Source organism: Trichechus manatus, unplaced genomic scaffold, assembly GCF_000243295.1.
Source record: "Trichechus manatus latirostris isolate Lorelei unplaced genomic scaffold, TriManLat1.0 scaffold00208, whole genome shotgun sequence".
Lineage (NCBI taxonomy): Eukaryota > Metazoa > Chordata > Mammalia > Sirenia > Trichechidae > Trichechus > Trichechus manatus.
The window spans coordinates 2,516,718-2,542,289 of NW_004444144.1; the positions used below are offsets into that span (position 1 = coordinate 2,516,718).

At 40.1% G+C, this 25,572-nt stretch overlaps 1 protein-coding gene across 1 annotated transcript in view; it reads right to left on the minus strand.

The window, feature by feature from the left end:
- The window catches only part of KCMF1 (potassium channel modulatory factor 1), a 97,895-nt gene extending 72,434 nt beyond the window's left edge, over positions 1–25,461 (minus strand). The window contains exon 1 of the mRNA XM_023742347.1: positions 24,677–25,461. The gene's annotated coding sequence lies outside the window, so the exon portion shown is untranslated. The remainder of the gene's footprint in view (positions 1–24,676) is intronic.
- Positions 25,462–25,572: the final 111 nt, after the last annotated feature.

Here is a 25,572-nt window from a genome sequence, read left to right on the forward strand (position 1 = left end):
TGACATGTTGTGGGGTTGTTAACCAATGTCATAAAACAATATGTGTACTACTGTTTGATGAGAAACTATTTGTTCTGTAAGCCTTCACCTGAAGTACAACAACAACAAAAAAAGATATGAAATAAAAAAAAAAAATAAGAAGAAGAAAATAGGGTATTTTTATTACCTATTGGTGGGTAAGGCCCTTCTAAGGAATAAGGGGAACTCTGAAATCACAAAGGAGGGGAAAAATGTACACTGTAAATTTGATAGTAAGCATAAAATTTTAATACTGGCAAAGATTCTATAAACAAAGTCAAATGGCAAAAGGTGAGAAGAAATACTTGCAATAAATACAATATAACAATGTTCTCCTAAAACTTAGTAAGAAAAGATCAATAGAAAAAAAAAATAGAAAAATGGGAAACGGCATTAAGTGTATCATTCAAATACATCCTCGGTAATAGAAGTTTGCCTACTAAAGTCTTTCAAAAATTTCTGCACCACTCATAAAAAGGCCTAATTCAAGCAAGGCTCATGAAAATCTTAGAGGGTTCAAGCATGGTCAGTAAAACGAAAAGGTAAGCTAATCACCCATAAATCACAACTGGCTTCATTTTTTTAAATTGTGGTGAACACATACACACCAAATGGCTTCATTCTTAATTAAGATTAGCCCTCCCTTTACCTGCTTCATCACCAAAATATTCAGTTCCTCTCATTCTAGAAGAGTTCTAGCTTAGGCACCACCCACAGTTAGCAGTAAGTAAGACTGAATCAGGCCTGCACACTATGCTAACAACTTTTTTTTTAGCTTTCTCACATGTTACATACTTGCTACATCATCCTTTCACTCATCCATTTATCTTGATCATAGAGCCCTGTCCTTGACCCTGTTCTGCACAATGGTGTTATTAGTGACTTAGAATATGGCAGAAAACATAAACTTGTGCATAAAAGGAACAGTTAAATATTGACAGAATAAAGATTCAAAGACAGACAGGTAGGTGTGTCAAGATAAATTTTAAAAGGGATTCATATAAAATCTGAAACAACAATTTATGTGAAAAAAAATTCTGAATGAATGAACTAAGCAGAACCTCAGCTTCAGTATTAGCTCAAGATGGGATGCAGTTGCTCAAAAACCAACAAATAAACAAGTTTATGCATACGAGGTACATAACTATAACATTTCCACAACATTCTACTCTTCTCATACCATATGTGAAGAACTGCATTCAGTTCCAGATGTCTTGTTTTAAAACAGGAAATAAATACAGTATATTGACAGAACAGCAAAGAACTTGGAAACTGTCAAGAGAAACTGCTAAAAGGTAAAATGCGTCATTTAACAGAAGCACTGGGAGTGGGCAGTGCTGAGGAGATGTAACAGCTTCACAGAGAGCTAGCACCAAAATGTAGTACACTTGTTACGTATATAGCTACTGGGGTCAGAACCAGGAGACACTAAATGCAACGTGCTAACCTGGACTGGATTCTGCAATAGAAAATGGACACTGGTGGAAAAATTGGTAATGAAAAAAGTCTGGAATTAAGTTATTAGTAATGAACCAATGTTAGATTCTTAGTTCTGACATATATGCCAAGGCAATATAATATGTTAACACTAGGGGATGCAGGGTAAAGGGTATACTGGAAGTTACTGCACTATCTTCACAACAATTCTGTAAATCTAAAATAATTCCAAAACAAAAAGTTTGGTTTAAAAAAAACAACAATAATTAACAAGGAGGCAGACAGTTCAAAGTAAGGATGACTTTCAAATAGTACAGTGTCAAGGCATGAGATTAGAAGACACCGAAACAGGTGCTTTTGAAAGGATCCCTGAACACTCATGGGACTCACGTACCCGCTAAATTGAGGGTCAAGTCAATTTCGTAGGGACGTAATATCTATGTCAGAGTCTTGAAAGCCAGAAATGGCAACAGTAAAGCTAAACAAAGCAGATCCATCAACACCAGGAAAGCAACAATCTTGTATCTGCAATAATGTTGCAATTAATTCTTTCACCTGTTTTGGAGAGGATCCCAAAGCCTTCTGTAAGTGGTTTTCAATCTATAGGTCATGAACCAGTGAAATCAATTTCGTCACAGTGGCTCTCAACAAGGAGGTACCACTGCCGGGGGAATTATGGGACTCTATTGGGAGGGGGACAACTATTTTTTGGCTGTCACAGTGAATCGGGGCCCTACTGGCATTTACTGGGGGAGGGGGCCAAAGATGCTAGGCATCCTGCAATGCACAGGAAATACAAGAAAGAATTGTCCGGCATCCCAACAGGACCTTCCAATCTCCCATCAGACATTCAAGTAGGAAATATAAAAAACAAAACACTTAATATCATCTAAGCATACTACTTCACTCAATTTTTCTCATAAACCCAAGATTTTTTTTGCAGTTTTCAATAAATGCTTATTTTCCAGGTATGCCAATACCCTGTAAATTAAGAAAAGATTGTTTTGCTTCATTTAGAATTTTCTCATTGCCTATCAAAGGATATGATCTCGAGGGGTTTTAAGTACTAGAGGCTGAATGTAGGTTGATACGTGGTGGGTTCACAGCAAAGTGAGACTTCATCACTTCCCTGCCCCATGCCAGGTCATCTCACAGGGATTAATTATTAAGATCATTTCCCTTCTTCTTTTACGTACAAAAAAATCTGTTTCTATTCGTTTTTTTATTCATGTCTACCCTTAGCGCTTCCATTTTCCTATCCTTTTACAGGATATGCCTTTTGATCTTCTCAATTTTTTTAAATCCAAACTTACTCATTATAAGGAACAGGCACTCAACTATTTCACTGTAACTTCCTAGGTAGTTGTGGTCCAAACATTTTAATATTAAACAAACAAGCTATAAATTATTTTCCTTTTATTTCCCTTTATATACCTATGGCAGTATATTAAATTTTGGGGGCGAGGGGGACCATGTGATAACTTATCTACTATTTCGGGGTAATAAACAGGGTGCTAAAATATTCGTTACAAAAATAAGTGAGGCACTGGGTCTGACAGGGTTGAGAATCACTAATGTAGTGGATTGCAACTAGAATTTCTTAAAAATGGAACTAAATTGAAACCAAATGGGACTAATGAGGTACAGTAGTCCAGTGACGAGGGCCAGAAGACAGAAGGGGACAAGGAAGCTGGTGATAGGGAACCCAAGGTTGAGTAAGGATATTGCCGATGTGTTGTGAGATTGTTAACCATTGTCATAAGGCAACGTGTAGTAACTGTTAAATGAGAAACTATTTTGTACTGTAAGCCTTCATCTTAAGTGAGAATAGCAGCACAATTGGAAGAGCGTAGTCAATGTCACTGAACTGTGCATGCAGAAATTTTTGAAATGGTGTACCTTTGGCTATGTGCACTTTCACCAAAAAAAAAGGTTGAGAAGTTAGAAGGTTGACATGTTGCGGGGTTGTTAAACAATGTCATAAAACAATATGTGTACTACTGTTTCATGAGAAACTATTTGTTCTGTAAGCCTTCACCTGAAGTACAATAAAAACAAAGGTACTAAATTGAAAATATCAGAGTACATTTCAAATAGAGTACTGTTTCATGAAACTTTGTTTCTATTACATGTGTGTATTTTCTCGGTGCTATAAAATACGCACTTCCTGCTATAAGCCAAATAAGCTTGCATGCCACTGTTAAGAGTGCTCCCCAAACCCTTAAAGGCCTTTCAACACTTTTAGATGAGGCTAAACAATTCTCCTACAAGGTCCCTCAAATTCCCTGGCTTCCTTCACCAAGCTCTCCTCCCCTCCTGGGCTCTTGGTCTCACTCTGTGATCCCTTTCCCACTCCTAAGTCCTCCTCCCCTCTCTAAAGGGGCTGCTTTCACCTTCCCCACTTCCCACATGAATGCCTTCTTCAAATCACTCTCTCAGTTGCTTTGCTACTTTTTCTGTCTTTAAAAAAAACAAAGAAAAGAAAGAGAAAGGTATGGGCATAGCAATGTCCTTTTTAGGCAGGATGAAATCCATAAATAAGCCATAAAAGAAAAGGCAGGGGAGGGGGAGCCGAAGAGCACACACGAGTCAAATGAGACTGGGAGAAAAGTCCTATAACATAGAAAAGGTTTAATATCCTTCAGACCTGCAACAATCAGGAAAAAACCAACACTTCTATGTGTGTGTGGGGGTGGGGGAGTGAGTGCAAAAAGAGTTTTTAAAACTAACTTGTACACCTACCCTATGACCCAGCACTTTTAGGTAGACACCCAAGAGAAAGGAGAGCATCTGTGCACTTCCACCACATTCTATGGGTCAAAGCATGCCACAGGTCCAGCCTAGATTTCTGGGGAGGGGAACAGATTCCACTTCTGGATATGAGGAGTCAGCTGAGTATACAGGGAGGGAAAGAACTGAAGTTAGCCAGTCTTTGGAGACTCTCTACCACCGTTTTCATGTAACTCCTGTGCCTTTCTTATTAAATTTACTAATGAATTTCAGTTTTTGTTATTACTGTGAATAGTGTTCCCCTATGTTAATGTTCAGGTGCTTACTGTTGGAGCAGAAGAAAGCTATTGATTTTATTGTAATTATATATACAGCCACTTACTAAATTATCTCATTAATTCTAATATTTTAAGAATTATCCTAGTTTTGTTTTGTTTTTTTAAATAGGAGCCCTGGTGGTGCAGTGGTTAAGCGCTCAGCTACTAAACTGAAAGGCTGGCAGTTCAAGCCCACTAGCCGCTCCAAGGAGAAAGATGTGGCAGTCTACTTCTGTAAAGCCCTGGAAACCCTGTGGGGCAGTTCTACTCTGTCCTATAGGGTCATTATGAATCAGAATCAACTTGACAGCAACGGTTTTGGTTTTTCAGATTTTTTAGGTATAAAGTAATATCAGCAAAAAGACATGGTTTTTTATCTCATATTTTCAAATGTTTACTTATACTGGTTATTTGATTTCCCAGTCTTAATATATTCACTTGACCAGTGGTTCTTAATAAGGCGATATTACTTCCAAGAGGGCGTTTTGAAAATGTTGCTGTCACAATGACTGGGGATCATCCTGGCACTTGGGAGGTCAATGCCCGGATTCTAGATACCTGCCATGTGGTGGATAGTACTACACAATGAAGAGCTGTCCCGCCTTTCACGTGACTTTCAGTATCTCCACAGAAAAACCTGTTTATCTTTATCTGAACATAGAAGCTAACTCAATTTTACATTTAGTGTTTATTTACTGTGGTGAAAATATACACACCAAAACATTCGCCAGCACGACTTCACATTTACAACTGAATGACATTGATTACATTTTTCATGTTGTACCATTATCACTACCCTTTTCTAAAATACTCCAACGTTAACACAAACTCAATGCCCCCAAACAAAAACTCTCCCTTTCTCCCTCCCTCCCACCCCTAGTAAAGATGTTTTTGCACGGTTTTAACATACACCACAATCACTACGAATACAACTACTGGGTAAGCTGTTTGAACTTGACACCATGGGTTGTTCCAAAAGAAAGACCATGATGACAACACCGCTTATGAGATTTGAACTGCCAACACATGTCTGTTACAGAGCTGCATCTGAAGCTACACCTTCACAGTGATTCTATACGTAGGTACAAGCATCTAACTCCTTCATTATGTCCTTTAATATAATTGTGCCTGAGCATCTACATCTTCAGATACATACCATTTTAGTGCACATCATTTCCTTTTTTTTTTTAATGTTAGGGGATCATAACGCTTTCTTTAAATTATGTGAAAAACAGCTCTTTACAGAATTCCAATGAATAAACAGAAAAAATGAAAAGGGTTGGAAAATCAATGCCTTGCAGCCACTATGAAACAATGGATTCAGACAGCTTACATCAGTGACTGCCAATGGAGGGACAGACTGATAACATCGAACCCCCTGAAACAACCAAACCAGACATTATGGATCTCTTGATGTGATGTAATAGGGACTATTATGAAATATTCAGCACCTATGAAATATTTTTACACCCCCCCCCCGCCAAAAAAATGAACCTGAATCTAATCAAACCACTAGAACTAAGTGTCACTTAAAAGAACTATGGGGGTGGAAGGATATGTTAAAGTGACACTATAAATATACAATCCAGAATGTGGGACATACTGTCAAACAAATGATCCAGTTTCTTTCAAATAAACAGCATTTAAAAAGCAGAGGTGGGCTGTTACAGATTTTGAAAGGCACACCAACTAAATGTAATATGCTGATCTTATTTGGATCCCGATTTTAACAAACTAACTTTAAAAAAGATTTTTTGAGACAATCAGGAAAACTGAACATGACCTGTATATTAGATAATATTAAGGAATTATTGTTCATTTTTTGAGGTATAATAACATTGTGGATTCTGTGGTTTCACACACACACAGCCCCTATGTACTGTTAGAGATAAATAATATTTTTTATGGGTAACACTGATAATTCAATCTTGGATCTGCTTTAAAATGCTCAAACAAAAAGGGGGGGTGGTGGAAAGTGTTATAAAAAATGGAAAGATGTTGATAAGTGTTGAGGCTGGGTAATAACAGTACAGGGGAATACACCAATTATGTGTTAATCTCAGTAGACTCAAAAAAACAGACAAACAAACAAACCTTAGAACAGAAAAAAGCACAGAATCATCCTAGTCTTCTCTTCACTCCTGGTTAACACTCATCTAGGGACCAATACTCTGTGAGCTACTCAATCAGAGATGAGTTCCTCATGTCATCATTCAACATATCTGTCTCGTCTATGAGGACAATGACAGTCTTTGGTATACATTTTCATTAGGAAAGATACTATGTCTGTGGTGATGTTTTCATATATTAACGGAAAAAAAAGTAAGTTCGGTATGTTTGATCATGGTATATCCCTGATAGATCCTAATCACTACTATCTTCCATGGACCTTTTCCTTATCAAAACTGTTCTCACTATTTATAAATCCTCCCTTGTGTTTTTCTGCCTAGGTCTTTTTCTTACATACTCACTTCTGCCCACTACACTGGCCTGGAATGTCTACTTCTACTCTATCTAGGCAAGTTCCTTTTCCAGAGAGCTTGCTCAAACCCCTTCTCCTCAGTCTCCTCATCTTTATCTGAACACTCAGATTTCTGAATGTCAGAAAAGGAGACAATTCATGGCTCTCACTGTCCTATAATTTTAAATAGCTAAACCTTGCATTTTTACACTTCCTAACTCATTGCCTGCTATTTAATTTTCTGCGTATTTATATCCTGTCCTTGTCCATTACAATGCAAATTCCTCGAGGGCAAGGACCATATCTTCTATAAAGAAATACACCTTGTATATTGTTAGTACTCAAATTATATTCAAGGTATTCGAGGGTAGTAGACAGCTGTTTCCTGTATCCAAGATGAAAATGATAAACACAATGAATGATAAAAACAATGAACGCTTACTATGTGCCACACAATATTCTAAACATTTTATATAATAACCACTGAATACAACCACCCTAAGGTTATTAAGCAGTACGCCCACTGTATGAAATAATGTACAGAGAGATAAATAACTTACTGAGGGTCACAGTAAGTGATCAAGATGGGGTCTGAACCCAGGCAGTGGCTCCAAAGTCTCATTCCTAACTTATTACTCAGCATTTCAGGAAAAACTTAACAGAAAAAGTTTGTCCACTGCAGAAGTCCAGCCTTAAGGTATCTATAAACTCACAAACTTTCTCTGAGCCTACAGTTTTTGGGCTCTGTATCCCAGCAGCATATAAAGTAGAAAACAGGCTGGGCTAAGAGTCAAGGGAACAGATTCTGGTCCTGACTTAGTCACTAACTTGTAGTATGATCTCAAGCAGTACGATTCAGCCTTTCTAGACTACAGTTTTATTTGGGAGAAGAAAAAAAAAAGAAGAGGAGAAGGGTTGATTTCCTCTGGACCAAAGGGTCTATTATTCTATCTTCCTCTTGATTTTACTGGAGAGAAAAGAGCTAAAATAAGCTAATTCATTATCTAGCTGCTAAACTGGCCTAATTTTCACAGTGAGGCCTCCTGGCCTGGACCTGTATCCCTGCAGCACTGGCATATGAGATACAATGGGCTTTCTACCTCTATGCTCCCTCTGTCCTGCTACTTCAGGGGGAAAAAAGACAAGGCTCATATGCCCCCAACAGACATTTACCTAATAAAAAGTTTGGGGAACTCAAGCCACAATGAACTGGAGAGAAGGACAACACAATCACCTTAAGTCTTGATATTTAGATCGCTAATGGTATCACTGAGCATGTATTTATATTTACTAATATTCATTCAATCAACTGAACTCCAATTTATTCATCCACATGGCCTACACAACATCACCACTCGAACATCTAACAGATACCTCCAACTTAACACATCTGCAACACAATTCCTGATTTCCACCTCCAAAAACTTTCCTTCCCACCTCATCTTTCCCATCTCAGTAAATGACCCTCTCTCTTCTGACCCACTTGCTCTTACAAGGATAATCAAGCTGCTATCCTTAATTCCGCTCTCACCCCCTCCCCGCCCCCCCCAATGCCATGCCAGCAAGTCCTGTTGGCTCTTCCTTCAAAAATACACTTGAGTCAGACCACTTCTCATCAGCTCATGCCGTTGCTCTAGTTCAAACCACCTTCATCTTTTTCCTTCTAAAACCCGCTGCCGTCAAGTCAGTTCCAACTCACAGCGACCCCAGGACAGAGTAGAACTGCCCTACAGGGTTTCCAAGCCGTGGGCGGTGGATTCGAACTGCTCACCTTTTGGTTAGCAGCCATAGCTCTTAACTACTACCCCACCAGGGCACTGCCTACTACAACCTCCCAACTGTCTCCTGCACTCTAGTCTTGTCTCACTCCATCCAGGAGCTAGACTGATTTCCCTGATCATCTTTCCCAATACAATAGTCACACAAACCATGCATCCGCCTTCCATCAATCTGTATTCCCTCACTCTGCTTTATTTGCTTGAGAATACTTAGCACCATCTAAAATTATATTACATGTTTCTTTTCTGCCCCTCTCTCTCACTAATATGTAAGCTCTACAATGAAAACAGCCTCCTCTCTTTCATTACTCTATCCCCAGCTTCAGTAACAGAGCCTGACACAGTATTTATTTGTTGAATGAATGGATTTTCCTGATCTCTATTATATGCCAAACCCTGTGCTAGGTGCTCGGGATCCCTCCAGCTGTTACCGTCTCTCTTTCCCTTTACTGCCAAACTTTTAGGTAGTGTCCCCAATTTCTTGTGTTCATACAGGATTTGACACACTGCAATATGGCTCCAGCCCACTCCTTTGAAACAGCTCCGTAACTTCCATGATCTTCCCCACTCCAATGGCCCACACCAATGAACACTTCATTCCTTACCATCTTGACCTTCCTGTAACAATACTGATCATATCCTCCTTCCTGAAAATCACCTTCCTAAGTTTCAATGCCAGTGCTCTCACCTGGTTCTCCTTCTACCCTCCAGGCTGTTCCCGTTTTGTCAGTCTCTCGCTCCTTAAACGCTATGTGTTCTCCAGGGTTTAATGATCAGCCCCTCCCCTTATGTTCTTAATTCATATGTTCTCACTGTCCCTGAGCAATCAACCAACATGGTTTTATCCTAGGCCAGACCTCTTCCTCCTAACTTCGAGACCCACATACCCAATTTCGCCAGGACAGCTCTACCTGGATGATCCACAGGCACTTCAAACCCAATATGCTAGAGATGGAACTCACCTCTCCTTTCCTTGCTTCCCGCCCTCAAAGCATGCTCCTCTGTCCTATATACGCATCTTGATAAATGGCACTGCCCAACTAATCAAGCCAGAAACCTGAGTTTTCCTAGCCTTTTCCTTCCTTCACAATCCCTATGCCTAATCAGTCACCAAATTTGTCTCCTATCTGCCCCTACTACTACAGCAATTACCTTAACTTATGGTAACTCATCTGTCCCCCTCTTCCCTGCCTTCCTGCAAATCCCTCCTCCAGAGCATATCTTTCTAAAACACAAAAATCGATGTTACTCTCTGGCTTAAAATTTCCCAAAAACTCACACCCCACTGACCTACCCTCTTGACAAGGCTCACCTCCTGGCATGAGCCTCTCCCTTCCTGCCCCAGTAATGCTAAATTTCCTATTATTCCCCCGCCCCCACTAACACACACAAAGGAAATTTCTTATGGTCCCCCCACAAAGGAAAAACCTTGCTGGTCATGCCTCCATGCCTGTTTTTCTCCATGGGATGCCCTCCCCCACACCATATGCCTGGTAATCCATCAACAATCAGCTCAAACGCATGACTTCTCTTGAAAGGCCTTCATGAATTCATCCATCCAAACTGAGAAGCCTCCCATATCTATTATTCCACCATACCTTATGAGTATAAATCTATTATAGTTCTTACTACATGGATTATAATCACTTTTCTCATCTCAGAGGGCTAGAACTCCCTTGTTTTTTGTCCCTTGTGCTCAGCATAACGTCACCATATAGAGTAAGTATTCAATACATATTTATTAAATGAATAGATTAAAGCAAGGGTTAGCAAACCACAGCCTGTGGGGCTAACTGGCCCATCACCTGTTTCTGTGCAGTCCACAAGCTAAGGATGGTTTTTAAATGACTAAAAAATAATACTTGACACCGGAAAATCATATGAAATTCAAATCTCAGTGACTATAAAATAAAGTTTTATTGGAACACAACCATGCTCATCTGTTTACGTATAGTCTTATGGCTACTTTCGTACAACAACGGAGTGGAGTAAATGCAACAGAGACGATATGGCCCACACCAAAACCCAAACCAAATCCACGGCTGTTGAGTCGATTCCGACTCATAGCGACCCTACAGGACAGAGTAGAACTGTCCCACAGGGCTTCAAGGGTGTTAAATCTTTACGGAAACAGACTGCCACATCTTTCTCCTATGGAGCAGGCAAGTGGGTTTGAATCGTCGACCTCTCAGTTAGCAGCTGAGTGCTTAACCACTGCACCACCAGGGCTCCTTTATGGCCAACAGCACCAGAAATATTTACTATCTGGCCCTGTACAGAGAAAGTTTGCCAATCTCTGGATTAACCATAAATGAACATAGGTTTTGGTTTCTGACAGACCTTGTTTCAAATCCTGACTTTACTTACTACCTACGGCAAGCAACCTAACCTCTCTGAGACTCCATTTCCTAATCTGTAAAACGGGTAATATTTACCTTGCTGGATTGTTTGGAAAATTTAATAAGCCTTTTAACTGAACTCCCTGATGCTGGTACCAGTCTCTAAGGTGCCCGGTACAAAGTAAGGAAGCTCAATGTTGAGAACGCAGACCTGCATTTAAATCCCAGCGCTACCATAAACCATGTGATCTTGGGTAAGGTACTTCTCAAGTGACATCAGTTTTCTCATCTATACAACTGACGTAACAATACATATCTCATCGGACTGTTGTAAGAATTAAATGAGTTAGTGCTGCTATAATGCTGAACAGGTTTCAGTGTTGCTTCCAGACTAAGACAGACTAGGAAGAAAGATTTGGCAATCTACTTCTAAAACATCAGCCAATGAAAACCGAGTGGATAACAATAGTCCAGTCTCATCGCGCATGGGGTTGCCATGAGTCAGGGACCAACTTGACAGCAGCTAACAACAACAACATGTGAACTGCTAAGAACAGTTCCTGGCACACAGTAAGCACTCGATACATGTATCACTATTAATACAGCAGATACTTGGTTAATATCCCTCCTGCCCTTCTTCATCTACTCTACCTCTCACCCCCATTTCCAAGAAGCCTATACCTAGAGGAGGAGACAGGCAAGTCAGTCAGTCAACATTTACAACTCTGAGTGACAAATGCTACTGTAGAACATGGGGCAGTCAGGAAAGGGGTCTTTGTAGCTTCCAAGTCAATACACATCCCAGTTCTCCTTAGTTCTCTGACTATTCCTACCCTGACTCTTTCCCTTTCCCTTGCTCCTAAATATGGACTCAATTCTCCTCCCCTTCTCTATACTTTCTTCCTTAGATATCTAGCCAATCCTCAGGCTTCAACGCAGAGCGCTATAAAATTCTGATCTCTAACCACGGTATCTCTCTTCCAGAGCCCCAGTTTTTTATTTCCACAACTCTTATAGAATATTTCTACCTAATGGCCTACAAATCAACTTAAATTCAAAATGTCAAAAGCTGAAAATCATTCTTTTTCCATCTCTCTCCTCCTATTTTCTCTGTATTTTGGAAGACCCTGCACTCTTCCAGCACTCTGGCCGGTTATCCTACAATTATACTTTATTCCTTGCTCCCTTGCAATGAGACTTTATCTCAGCCATCTTATTCCTTTCTGTTCCTACTGCCACTAATTCAGGTCCTTTTTACTTCAAGTCTCATTCTGGCAAAAAGCCTCTAACTGGTCTCCCTGCCACAGGCACACACTACAACACTAATCTTCCTAAAACATACCACTTGTCATCATGCCGTTTCTCTGTTTAACAACTTTTAAAGCACCAGCCTTTCCTCCATCCCATAATCTGTATGGAAGAAGGAAAAGACTGACCTTAGTGTAGCAATCAAAAATTCTTCAGTATCTACCGTTTCAACCTTGCACTCCAATCTTATCTCCTCTGATAAAAATACCCTCACCTTGCATTTATGCAGTGCTTTATCTGGCTTAGAAAACATTTTCACATGCACTGGCATTTCATCTCCACAACAACCCTCAGAGAGAGGCTAAACAGGGATTAGTATCCCTTTTTTACAGATGAGAAAATAGACTTCTAGCACTGAACTGGAAGAAAGAACAAATGGGCCCTTGTCCCACTTGCCCCTCAGAACCTTAGATAAGAGAATCAACCTTTCTAATATAACTCATTCCCGCAACTTACATACAGGAGCCTTCTGTTCCAGAAACTCTACTCACTGCTGTCTCATCCACCGCTCTCCAACACACATCATGTTTTCTTAGCTCTGCACTGCACCTCCTACCATTCTCTCACTTGTAGATACTCTACTACTCCCAACTCTTTCTATACAAATATAGTATTTCTTCAAATCTTGAGTTTAAATATTATCCTTTTCGGAATGCCTTCCTTGCCACACAAAACACTCCATCCCACTTGCCAACACTATGTAACTTGTAGTAATCAATTTGACTGCTCCAGTCATACTAAACTATGAGAAATTTTATATACTTAGACCTTGCTGCTTCAGCCATCACGCACTCCTCCAGGAGGAAAAATTATTAGACTGTTCTACCTATTTCACAGTACCTATCACAATATCTTGCAAAGTTTTGGATTAGACAGCCTATGCCAGTATTTTTCACACGGGAGGTCAAAATCCATGAGTAGAATGGGAAACCAATTTAGAAGGTCACAACTAGTACTTTTATTTTTAACAAAACAGAATAGAAAGCAGCATGTATCTCTCACAGTAAAGGTAAGTACCATTTTGTGAAACTCTTGTTTTAATTACATATGTATGTGACTACTGGGTCATAATATAAAATATATTTCTTACTGTGTTATAATATTAAAAGAAAAAAAATGTTTGAAATTGCTAATGTAGGTGACCCAATTTTTAGCCTTGAGGGTTTTACATCTAAACCAGAGATATTTGCTCTCCACCAAAACCCAGACCCTCCAGGAAACATTAGCTAAATAGAATACATAGCTAATGGGGCCTGGGGAAGACAAAAGCTGAGAAGAGTAATGAGTGTAGGGGAAAGTCTAAAGAAATGTTTTTAGAGATGTCTGCAATGTGTTAGAACCTTGAGTATTTACTTTCCAGCCTCTGCCATTTGTTTACCCAGAAAGATCCCTCTAGGCAGGGCTTCTGAAATGCGCTCTGCAAAGCATTCAAAGTAAAACAGTCCTCAAGGCAGCCTACACTAATACAAGGGTGTGCGGTATCTACCCCCAGCTATGCAAATCTCATTTCCTACCCCTCTGGGAAGGCATTCTCCACTCTCCCTAGAACATTCCAAGGATCTGGGCCTCTGCACTTGCTGTAGTCTCAGCCATATCATTCCTCCTTTAAATTTCCCTCACTTAGTTCAGGATTTCCTTCAAATGTTCCATGTTCAGAAAGGCCTTCCCAGGCCATTCTATCTGAAGTTGTCCCCCACTCTCTATTCTCTTAGCCTACTTTATGGCTATTTATAACATCTGTCACCTCCTAACACACACACACAACAAACATATTTTTTTTTGGAGGGGGGTTCCTATCCCCGGGGAGCCCTGGCGGCACAGTGGTTAAGAGCTTGGCTGCTAATCAAAAGGCTGGCACTTCAAGTCCACCAGCCACTCCTTGGAAACCCTATGGGGCAGTTCTACTCTGTCCTACAGGGTCGCTATGAGTTGGAACTGACTCAATGGCAAAGGGTTTGGTTTTTGGTTTTCTATCCCAGGGGTCCACAAACTTTTTCTGTAAAGAGCCAGACAGTAAATATCATCAGCTTTGCAGGCCATCCAGTCTCTATTGCAACTACTCAACTCTGCTACTGTAGCAAAAACGCAGCCACAGATAATACATAAATGAGCAGATGTTTTGTGTTCTAATAAAACTTTATTTACAAAAAACAGGTGGTGGCTGGATTTGGCCTGCAGGCTGTAGTTTGTCAACTGGTAGTATCCCTTTTAATAGAATGCTGAGTGTCATAGAGACAGAAACCTCCTCTGATTCATTCATTATGGTATCTCTTGTGGCCAGAATAGTGCCTGGCCCCAAATATGTATTTAATAAATATGTGCAGCATGAACGAATAGTATTAGACTGGGGTGGGGAGCTATAATCCTCTTCTACCTAACTCAAGTGACAATACCATGGTGTTCAATCCATCAATAAATGAGGCCAAGGTCAGCAGCTTCATTTCCATTTGGTTAGTATCATACCACTAAAAATGGCCCCATGCCACTGTGTGCCCGTCCCAGCAATAACTATTTCACACATAAGTGTGTTTGGTAATAACTGGGTCCAGGTAGGAAGGAGCTTGTTAAAGCACAAATTGCTGGGTCCCATCTCAAAAAGTTCTGATTTAGTAGGTGGAGCCTAAGAATCTACATTTCTCACCAAGTTCCCTAGTAATGCTGATGCTGCTGGTACTGTCACCACACTCAGAACCACTGAGTACCAGTTCTAGCACTTTTATACTATTAAGAAACCAAAGCATAAACCAAACCTACTGCCATCGAGTCGACTCCAACTCATAGTGACGCTACAGGGAAGGGTAGAACTGCCCTATAGGGCTTCCAAGGCTGTAAATCCTTATGGAAGCAGACTGCCACGTCTTTCTCCCGCGGAGCTGCTGGCGGGTGCAAACCGCTGGCCTTTCAGTTAGCTGCCAAGCACTTAACCACTGTGCCACCAGGGCTCCTCTATTAAGAAAAGAAACCACACATTCCTGAAGCTCCAGTGATCTGGCTGGAAGAAGACTGAAAAACAGAACCATAAAACTGACTACTCAGTGCAACTGTTGCCTCAGTAAAATAAAGGCAGAAAAACACTAGGCTTTCAATTTTTAACAGACTATCTTCTAAACTTCTAAGCTATTTTTACTCGTGAATCGGGTTTTAACTGGCTAAAACAATAAGCCAAACAGGTAGGAGTGAAATCACCAGTGGGGAGTTTACTTTGACACTGGCCTAGTATCCGTTCTGCCATCGGTTTCCTTGAAGCTACTTTAAAGAAGGATCATTAACATCTGCTTTTCTATTGTTAGATGCCAAGTCTTTTCAAGATGGATACTAGTGATCAAATCTCGTTACAATGAAACATACCTGTAATAAATTACCAAGTCCAGTTTACTTTCTCCAAATGATGAAAATTCTATAGCGATCATATGTAACTTAAAACTATCCTCTAAATTCACAATAAAATTTGCAATGAACTAATAACAATTTCTGCAAGTACTACATTTCTCAGAGCATGGCCTTTAAAATATCCCCAAACTCACATTAAAATCACTCCAAAGCCATGATGCACCTCTCCAACCTCAACCATCAACAAAGCGATCAGAATTCATATACATTATAACTGTTTATATGGTGGGTTTCTATTGCAGTGATGGTAATGTGTTGTTAAATAGGTTAAAAATTAATTTTAAGGTTAAAAAAAAAGTAAGGCAAAAGCTAGGTTCTTAGGAGAGAAATTCAAGGAGCAGAAATTCAGAATGTTAATGGATAGCCCATTAAGTAGATGCAATACTGTATCAAGAAGTACCTACAAAAAAAGGCAGCATATGATGAAAAGATAAACTAGTAGATCCCCAATGCACAAATCTAACGATGATTCTCAGCTAAGATCAAGTTTGTTTTTTTTTTTAATTGTCCTTTTAAATCAAGGTTTATAGAACAAACCAGTTTCTCATTAAACAGTTAATACACACATCGTTTTATGACATTGGTTAACAACCCCACAACATGTCAACACTCTCTCCCCTCTCAACCCTGGGCTCCCTACTACCCGCTTTCTTGTCCCCTCCCTGCCCCTGGACTGGTGTGCCCATTTAGTCTCATTTTCTTTTATAGGCGTGTCTAATCTTTGGCTGAAGGGTGAACCACAGGATTGACTTCATTACTGAGCTAAAAGGGTGTCCGGGGGCCACATTCTTAGGGTTTCTCCAGTCTGTCAGGCCAGTAAGTCTGGTCTTTTTTGTGAGTTAGAATTTTGTTCTACATTTTTCTCCAGCTCTGTCCGGGACCCTCCACTGTGATCCCTGTCAGGGCAGTCAGTGGTGGTAGTCGGGCACCATCTAGTTGTACCGGAATCAGGCTGGTGGAAGCCATGGTAGTTGTGGTCCATAAGTCCTTTGGACTAATCCTGCCCTTGTATCTTTAGTTTTCGTCGTTCTCCCTTGTTCCCAAAGAGGTGAGACCAGTGGAGTATCTTAGATAGCCCCTCACAGGCTTTTAAGACCCCAGACACTACTCACCAAAGTAGAACGTAGAACATTTTCTTTATAAACTATGATATACCAACTGAGCTACATGTTCCTCGAGACCATGGTCCCCGCAGCCCTCGGCCCAGCAATTCAGTCCCTCAGGTAGTTTGGATGCATATACGGAGCTTCCATGACCTTAATTAAGATCAAGTATTTCTGATGAAAATTTAGCATCCAAATTAAAATGTGCTGAGTGTAAAAATATCTCATCAACAATTTTTATATTGCTTACATGTTGAAACGATATTTTGGATATACTGTGTTAAATAATATATTATTAAAATTAATTTCACCTGCTTGTTATTTTTTTAACGTGGCTGTCAGGAAATTTAAAATTGTATGTGTCAACAACAACAATGAATAAAATTATATATACAAAAAATTATATATGTGGCTTGTATTACATTTCTATTGGACAGTGCTAATCAACCCCAATTCTACAAGTATGTCTGCTATCTGCTCTTCCTTGGGGAGACTTCTGAAAAGCTTGTAAAAAATGATATGGAACAACGAAGGAACATGAAGGTATAAAGCATATCTGACATGAGTGAGGATCCTCCACCCTGGCCTAATACAGGAACACCAGGGGTTAGGTGCTCATTCACTGTCACTTGAGGGGAAGTGGTTCTAATCACCATTTTTCCTAGACATGATTAGTCCTACTTCTGCAAACATGTATATCCATACCAACAGCCATACAAATACACACACTGCACAGTTTACATTTATTACAAACTGTAATTTACTGTATCAGAATCCATAACACTATTCATAAGGCTGAACTTTAAGATCTCTGAATATTAAAACTGGTTCCCATCATCCAAACACGTGTAGCTCCAAGCATTTATTTTATTCTAAGAGAAAAGAAGGGACACATCTGTAACAACTTCTTCATAAAATCCCTACTCGCCTTGCTTTATGCGTCCTTAACTCCTAATTTAGAAAGCTTCTCATTTGCTTGCACTGCCAGACCTCTACAACCATAGAGGACAGACACCAAAGGAGAATCCTGGTTGATGAAGACTAGCAGGAGGAAGTAGGTTATAGCTGCTCACCCTGGTGGTTGTAGCTCACATAACCATCAGGACCTCGCAAAAACCGACAGTGCAAAAAACTACACTGAACACAAAAACGAAGCATTTAATCCCTCAAACTCTTTTCTCTCTAATCATCAGCAAGATAATTACAAACCTATGAGGAATCATCTATTTGAGCATACTTTAATATATGCAGACTTGTATTGAGATTTCAGAATGATATTAGTTCAAGGACAACACTGTTAGGGAAAGAAATGTACTGCTGGGCAGAATGAGAAGTAATTGTGAAACAAACGAAAATAAGCTAAAAGCGGGGGGTGGGGGTGGGGGAGCAAATATTGCCAAAACATTAAAATACTTACATGATATAGTTACTGTCATAAAATATAAACTCAAGGATTAATTCCAGCACACTGGAAAAGAACCACAGCCCAGACAACAGAAAAGCATCTAATTCCCAAACGTGTTTCAAACCCACTGATTATCATCCTACTGCGAGGGTCAACAACCTGTGCTAAGCACTGGAGATGACTTTGAGTGGTACTCAAGTAGGCAGTCCATAAATGTTCACTGAATGAATGACTGAATGAACCAGAAAGTTCACACACACAGGACAATTAAGATGCGGAACCCATGGCCAGTTCATCTGAAACCAGAGACAGGGGGAACAAAACAGTACCCTGAGTATAGTCTCAGGCCATTCCCCTAGGAGTCAGCTCCTCAAGTTATTTTTGCTCTATGTAATTTATTCATCCCCTCCACTACTTACGAATCCACCACAGTTCTAGAAATGTTCCAAGTCCTCTTTCCCTCCCTCATAATCAGCTTCTCCAAATAAAAAACAGAGAGCATTTTTCCAGTCTGTTTTTTAAGCTAGTATTTACATATCTAAGTATTGTTTTAGGCAAGTATTAACAAATCTAGCAATCACAACCATTCACGGGGACTCCCACAAGCCCAACAATATGCTAGGTGGAAGGGTACAAAGTCTAACACTATAGCTGCCCTTCAGGTGGCCTGTGGGATAAAGAGGGAAGCAGACAAGTAAAGAATGATAAAAAATGCATGGAGAATAAGGCAGGAGTGCCACGAGAGGGACTCTTAACTTTGCTGGGTGCGAGGGGAGGGTGACACAGTCTTAAAGAAACAATATAAGAAACAAAAAATCCAAGCCAAAACATAAGTTACAGTAGAATACACCTGTGATTGTTCTAACAGTCTGTCAACTCGTAACTCATCAAGTCAGCACTCTCAAGTGACCCTCCTAGTGAAAATCCTCTCACTATAGAAAAAGTTGGATTTCGTGACACTGGCGCTGGCTATAGCAAGAGACAGAGAGAGGAAAAAAGAAAACCCACACGATTCAGCAGAAGGTAATGTGCAAACCTACTTAGTCATGATGTCAAGAGGCTTCACCCACTTACTTGTTCTGTCCCTCCTAGCTGAAGGTGACACAATTGACCCACTCTTGTGATTTCAGTTTTTTCTCAGCAGCAGTGATGGATTTGCAGGGATCCACCCATACGTTCTCCCCAACACCCCTTGTGATTTGTCAGTCTGCTGGCTGGCACTGTGGCCATGGAAGAAATAAGACCAACTGGATGTTTATAGGAACTGGGTGGACCCACAACTGCCTCACTACTATTCATAAAGACAACAACTAAGAACAATTCTACTGGTAGTAACAACGATTAACAAACTTGGGGTGGGGGGGAGGTAGCAGGAATGGCACCATGGAAGGTGCCTAAAAAGGCAATCCATCTCTCGTTCATCTCCCAGGACACTGGGTTTTCACCTCAGGGACATTCCATCAGGCCTGAGGGCTGGTTTTCTGTTTCTGACTCCCTGCAGCTACAGACCATTTCCAAGCTTCACACCTACCTTGCCTGACATTCCTCTGCCAACAGCCTCCAGCCTCCTGTCCTCACCATCCCAACAACACCTTCTCACTTCCTTCCCATGTAATCTAGGTAGTAAGTTCCCTGAGGAAGCTGTCTGGCTTATCCCAGATCTCCAACATGTATCAGAACATGGCTAATATATAAAAATCACACTTTAAAAATGCTCTGATCTGTATCTCTTTAAGGGTCATCTTCTCTTTTCTCTTCAATTTTAATGAATAACTTCAATGACTGAAAAAACTATCCCAACAAAAATCCTCACAACTGGCCCAATGAGCAACATCACGATAAACGGAGAAAAGACTGCAGTTGTCAAGGATTTCATTTTACTTGGATCCACAATCAACACTCATGGGAACAGCAGTCAAGAAATCAAAAAACGCATTGCACTGGGCACACCTGCTGCAAAAGACCTCTTTAAAGTGTGAAAAGCAAAGATGTCACCTTGAAGACTAAGGCGCCCTTGGCAAGCCGTGGTGTTTTCAATTGTCTCATACGCATGAGAAAGCTGGACGATGAATAAGGAAGACCAAAGAAGAATTGACGCTTCTGAATTGTGGCACTGGAGAAGAATATTGAATATACCATGGACTGCAAAACAAACAAATCTATCTTGGAAGAAGTACGACCAGAATGCTCCTTAAAAGCAAGGATGGCGAGACTACATCTCACATACTTTCAACATGTGATCAGGAGGGATCAATCCCTGAAGAAGGACATCACGTTTGGTAAAAGAAAGGGTCAGTGAAAAAGAGGAAGACCCTCAATGAGATGGAGTGACACAGTGGCTGCAACAATGGGTTCAAGCATAACAATGATTGTGAGGATGGTGCAGGACCGGGCAGCGTTTTGTTCTGTTGTTCATGGGGTCGCTATGAGTTGGAATCAATGTGATGGCACCTAACAAAAACAAATCATTTTAAGGAAATGAAAAACATCATGGCCCCAAGCACAGTACTAAAATTAATACAAACGAATCCTCTATAGACAAAGAATTTTATTATGAACAGCATTCTACCTTTAACTTTTATAAATATGAAGTGTAGGAAATGGTTCCTGTGAGTCCATATTCATGAAAGCTCAGAGCAGTATTTATTGCGGGGGGATGGGACATGATTTCTAGGACAATTCAATGATACCTGAACCTTCACCTCCAGCAAATTTACATGGTAGATGTTATATAGCTAATGTTTTAAAAATTAAGTTATGACTCAAATGCATGGATTTCTTCAAATAATGTTTCAGGCCTAACATGCAGGATTTGGTTCATCATTTCAAACCAGAAGTTTCTTAAGTTTCTACTGTGAAAAAAGTTCACTATCTTTAAACAAGGTTGCTGCTAATACACCATAAAATTCTTCTAAGACTAAAAGGAATTTCTTCAAAATTAAATTCCCAATTTAAGAAAGAGAGAAAAGTTATATTTTACTACATTTCAACTTAAACACAAGTAATGTCAAAATATGGGAAAATGGGCTTCAAAATCAACTTTATATGGAATCATGAAATCAAAGACGCCAAAAGTTGAAACGCGATGCATTTCTCATTTACATTCTTACCTATCCTTTACTGAAAGCCAAGCTAAGTGTAATTCGTGATTTACAGAAATTGAAAAAGTCTTAAAAATGTCATAATCTTTTAGCCGATTAAAGTAAAATAAACTGTCAGAAGACATGGTAAGAATCTTTTCAGTGGGAATCAATTTACTTTGCTACAGAAAGGCAAAAGTTACCACATTAAAATCTCATGCCAATTACCAATGCTGGCTTTGCAGTACCCAAAACTTGAAAACAAAAGGACTGCAATTCGCTGTGACTGTGTATCTTAAGTGCCGTACAGCATTTTTTGAGAGGAGAACATTGAAATCTATTAACAAGAATAGTATAACTTTCAAAAAGTTGGGACTAACCAGACTAACAGCCTATCTGCTCTTGTACTTTACATTTTGAAAATAAACAGCATGAGACGCTTCTGAGAATAGCATAGCAATATGATCACCTGCCCACTTGTCCACTGTAATTTTTGCATACGAAAATCTTCAAGAAGTTAGGAGAATTATATATCAGCTAAAGATAAGGACTCTATTTGAAATTTCAAACAATTTTGCCCAAAATCCAGAATGATCCCCCAAAAGTTAAAAAGGCACTTCCGAAAAAGGTGTTTGAAATCATAGTAGAGTCACTCTCTAAATCTGGACAAAACTAGCAAGCAAAAAGTTGGTAATTATTTGTCACAAATGTGTTTATCCATTCCTTACGGCATGTTTCACAGTGTGCTGTACAAGCTGTGTACAAATGCATCTTCCCCATCAGACTTAAGGTGAGGAGCTGTGTCTCATTCATTCATCCCCACATCCCTTGGTACCTAGCAGAGTGCTTTCTACATAGTAGCGACTGAAAAAATGTTAAATGATTAAAGGGGATAAATGTATTCCTAACTTCAAGTAATCCATTAGGCTCCAACTCATGTAACAACATTTATCATTTCATTTTAGCTAATAAGCACTGAGTAATTTAATAAATGTTTTTTTAAATATGCAAAGCTATTAAACAGATTTCAAACTATGAATAACATACTTACATTTTAAATGTATTTAACAGAAAGTACAGAGAAAATTTAAAAATACTTTTACACAAATAAAATAGAATATGACTGGTTTCACTGTGAACAACACAGACTAGATGGTGTTGGTGTGGTGAACATAAAGTGATTGGGCACTAACGTCCACGAGTATGTTTGTGAACATGACAAGAATATTACAAACTGTAATTAAAAGAGGGTCTGGAATTCTGGCTGGAAAAGTCAGAATGGGCAAGCAGGAGACTTGATGTAGAATACTGCCATCTTTGGAGTCCCTGGCTGGTGCAAACACTTAACAAACTTGGCCACTAACTGAAAGGCTGGAGGTTTGGGTCCATCCAGAGATGCCTAGGGGGAAAGGCCTGGTGATCTACTTCCAAAACAAATCAGCCGTTGAAGATCCTACGGATCACAGTTCTACTCTGAATCAACTCAAGGGCAGGCAACTGGTCTGGTACTGTCATCTCCGGCTCAGACAGGGTCTGTGAAGATAGGAGAACCTGTCCCCACCCACAAGGAACACTTACTTCTACCTCAATCTACATAGTGCTGATGGAAAACTAGGTACAGAAGAGCTGGTGCAGTCTATGGACTCATTCCCCAAAAGAAATGATGGAATACAAGGAGAGTGAGCCCCTTCCGGACCCTCAACAGTTCCAGTTCCATCAACTCTCTAAAGCTCTAGAATAAGGAGCCACAAACAACGTTCCCAGGCCAAATACAGCCACCACCTGTTTTTATGTGGCCCCTGAGTAAATAGTTTTTTGCATTTTTAAATGGTAGGGGGGAAAAAATCAAACAAAGAATCGTATTTTGTGATATGTGACAATTACGAAATTCAAATGTCAACGTCCATAACTAAAGTTTAACTAGCCATGCTCATCCATTGCTACATTGTCTATAGCTGCTTTCATACTACAACTGACCCTATAGCTCACAGAGCCTAAAATATTCACTGTTTGGCCTTTTATAGAAAAAGTTTGCGGGCTCCCAGGCTAGAGCATCCCTCCATGCTCCTGGTTGCATGTCTCCTTTCTTGAGCCAGTCCACTGCTTCACAAGGTAGAGACTCTAAGCTTGACAGGTGTCCATCTTGGGGCAGCTTTCTAGCCTTTAGTGTTGTCCGAAGTTACACCACTGCATATAACATAGTGCAGTTGATTAGAGTGGGCACAAAGACAGAGTAACAAATTACATGCATACAGAAGGCCCTGAAAAGGAAACAATGCAAGTACAACATTACAGGCAGCACAGTTCAGACAGACCTTTTACCAGACTACCACACTCAGTTCTGGGTCATACTAGTGAAAGGAAACAAGGAAAACATTATAGAGAATTTGGAGGTGGACAGATGATTAAAAGCTCAAAAGTCATACCACTGAAGAAATGTTAACAGAAATGGGATTACTTTGCCCAAAGATGAGAAATAAACTATAAGTGAGGGGGTCAAACTCTTCATTTGCTCATAGGTCAAATTCCTATTGATGAAAATACTGGCGGCCTCAACTAATGTTCCACAAAACACATCTAATGACTTAAACGTGATTCCTAATGAGACTGCCATCCCTGCCTGAGTCCATAATATACCCTTAAAAAATAATCACTTGTCAAATACTGTACCGTAAGTCTTCAACAGATGTGTTACAGGAATGTTCCTTTTTCAGAAACATCTGGCATTAATGTATGTTACTGGGAAAGGTGTGCTATTAGTGTGCTGAGATCCACTAATGTTCAAGTAACTAAAAGGTAATGTAACTTTCATAACCACAGGTCTTTCCACAGGACCAAATGGGAAAAAATGGGCTTAAATTACAGAATTTATGTTATGTTCAAGAATGTTCTAACAGTGAGACTTTACAATTACTCTAACAAATTACTGAGAATAAAGGAATCTTCTTCCGGAACACCATTCAATTAGAATACTCAATCTGGAACTATCTGGATGTTTTGCTGAAGCAAGGAGAATGGGCTGTGTAAGTTCTCAAAGAGCCTTCCTCTGTAGGTATGATTCTGTAATTTCTCTGTGAGTAAGAGCCTGCAGTCATTGCTCACTTCCGTTTTGTCTTGAAGGTGGTCAATATACACACAATGACTACAGTTCAAGATAAACCTTAATATCCCACACTAAAATTTGATTATAACTTCAATTACAACTTCTTTTAAACTACAGATAGAGGATGGATTCCCATTAAGTACATAAAATTGGAAAATTAGCATAGTTTCCAAATCCGTTTATATTCCTTTCAATGATAAGAAATACCTTATTTCAAAATGTCCAACACGTGTACACAGTAAATGCTCAACAAATGCATCCTGCAGAAAATACAGTATATTTCCAATTAGTTTTGAAATACAGAATTCTTGAACACGAAATGTTGAGTCAACCTCAAGACTACAAACAGTAATGCAAACTCTGAAACTTGCTCTAAATATAATTTAAAGCAATCTGAGCTTTTTCATCTCAAAATTCTAAAATTTCTATTTCCCTTAGATTATCCTTTCCACAGTGTGAAGCACACACTAAACTTTCTCCACTCCTACAGCACCTTACATAGGATTTAAAATCAAGAGTACACAATACGTTCAAACCACTTCTACAATCTTGCATTAACCTTACCAGGATAAACTTTTCGCCAGGTCTCTTGATACTTTTTAAAGACCTGTAGTAGTGAAACAAAGAAAGCACAACCCCCTCCCCCTTTTCTAAACCATATGGCAGTAAATTCAAGTTAACTTATTTTTTACCAGCTCAACGCCTTATATATCGGCCCTAAACATTCATCTCTTTGTGCCCTGGGACTGCGGTAAAGGTGTCTGCTTATTGCAACTGTACCCCAGCCGCGTTTTGAAATGTACAACAAAGTCTAAATCGCCTCCGATCATCAAATGAGACCTCACCACGGTCATTTACCAAAACCTGGTCTGCTAGGCAGCGCATGCCGGTCGAGGGCCCAAGGCTGGCCAGGAGCGAGTCCCGCTCCGGCAGCGTGACCCAGCAGGGAGTTTGCTCGCCGCGGTCGGGCCGGATCCGCCCCGGGAACTTGGTTACCCGAGGCCAGGGACGCGCCGAGGCCTAGCCGCGAGGCCGGGGCGGGATCCGGGCGGCGGGGGCTTCCCGTTCACTGGGGCCAGCAGCAGAGCCTTCCCGCCCGTCCC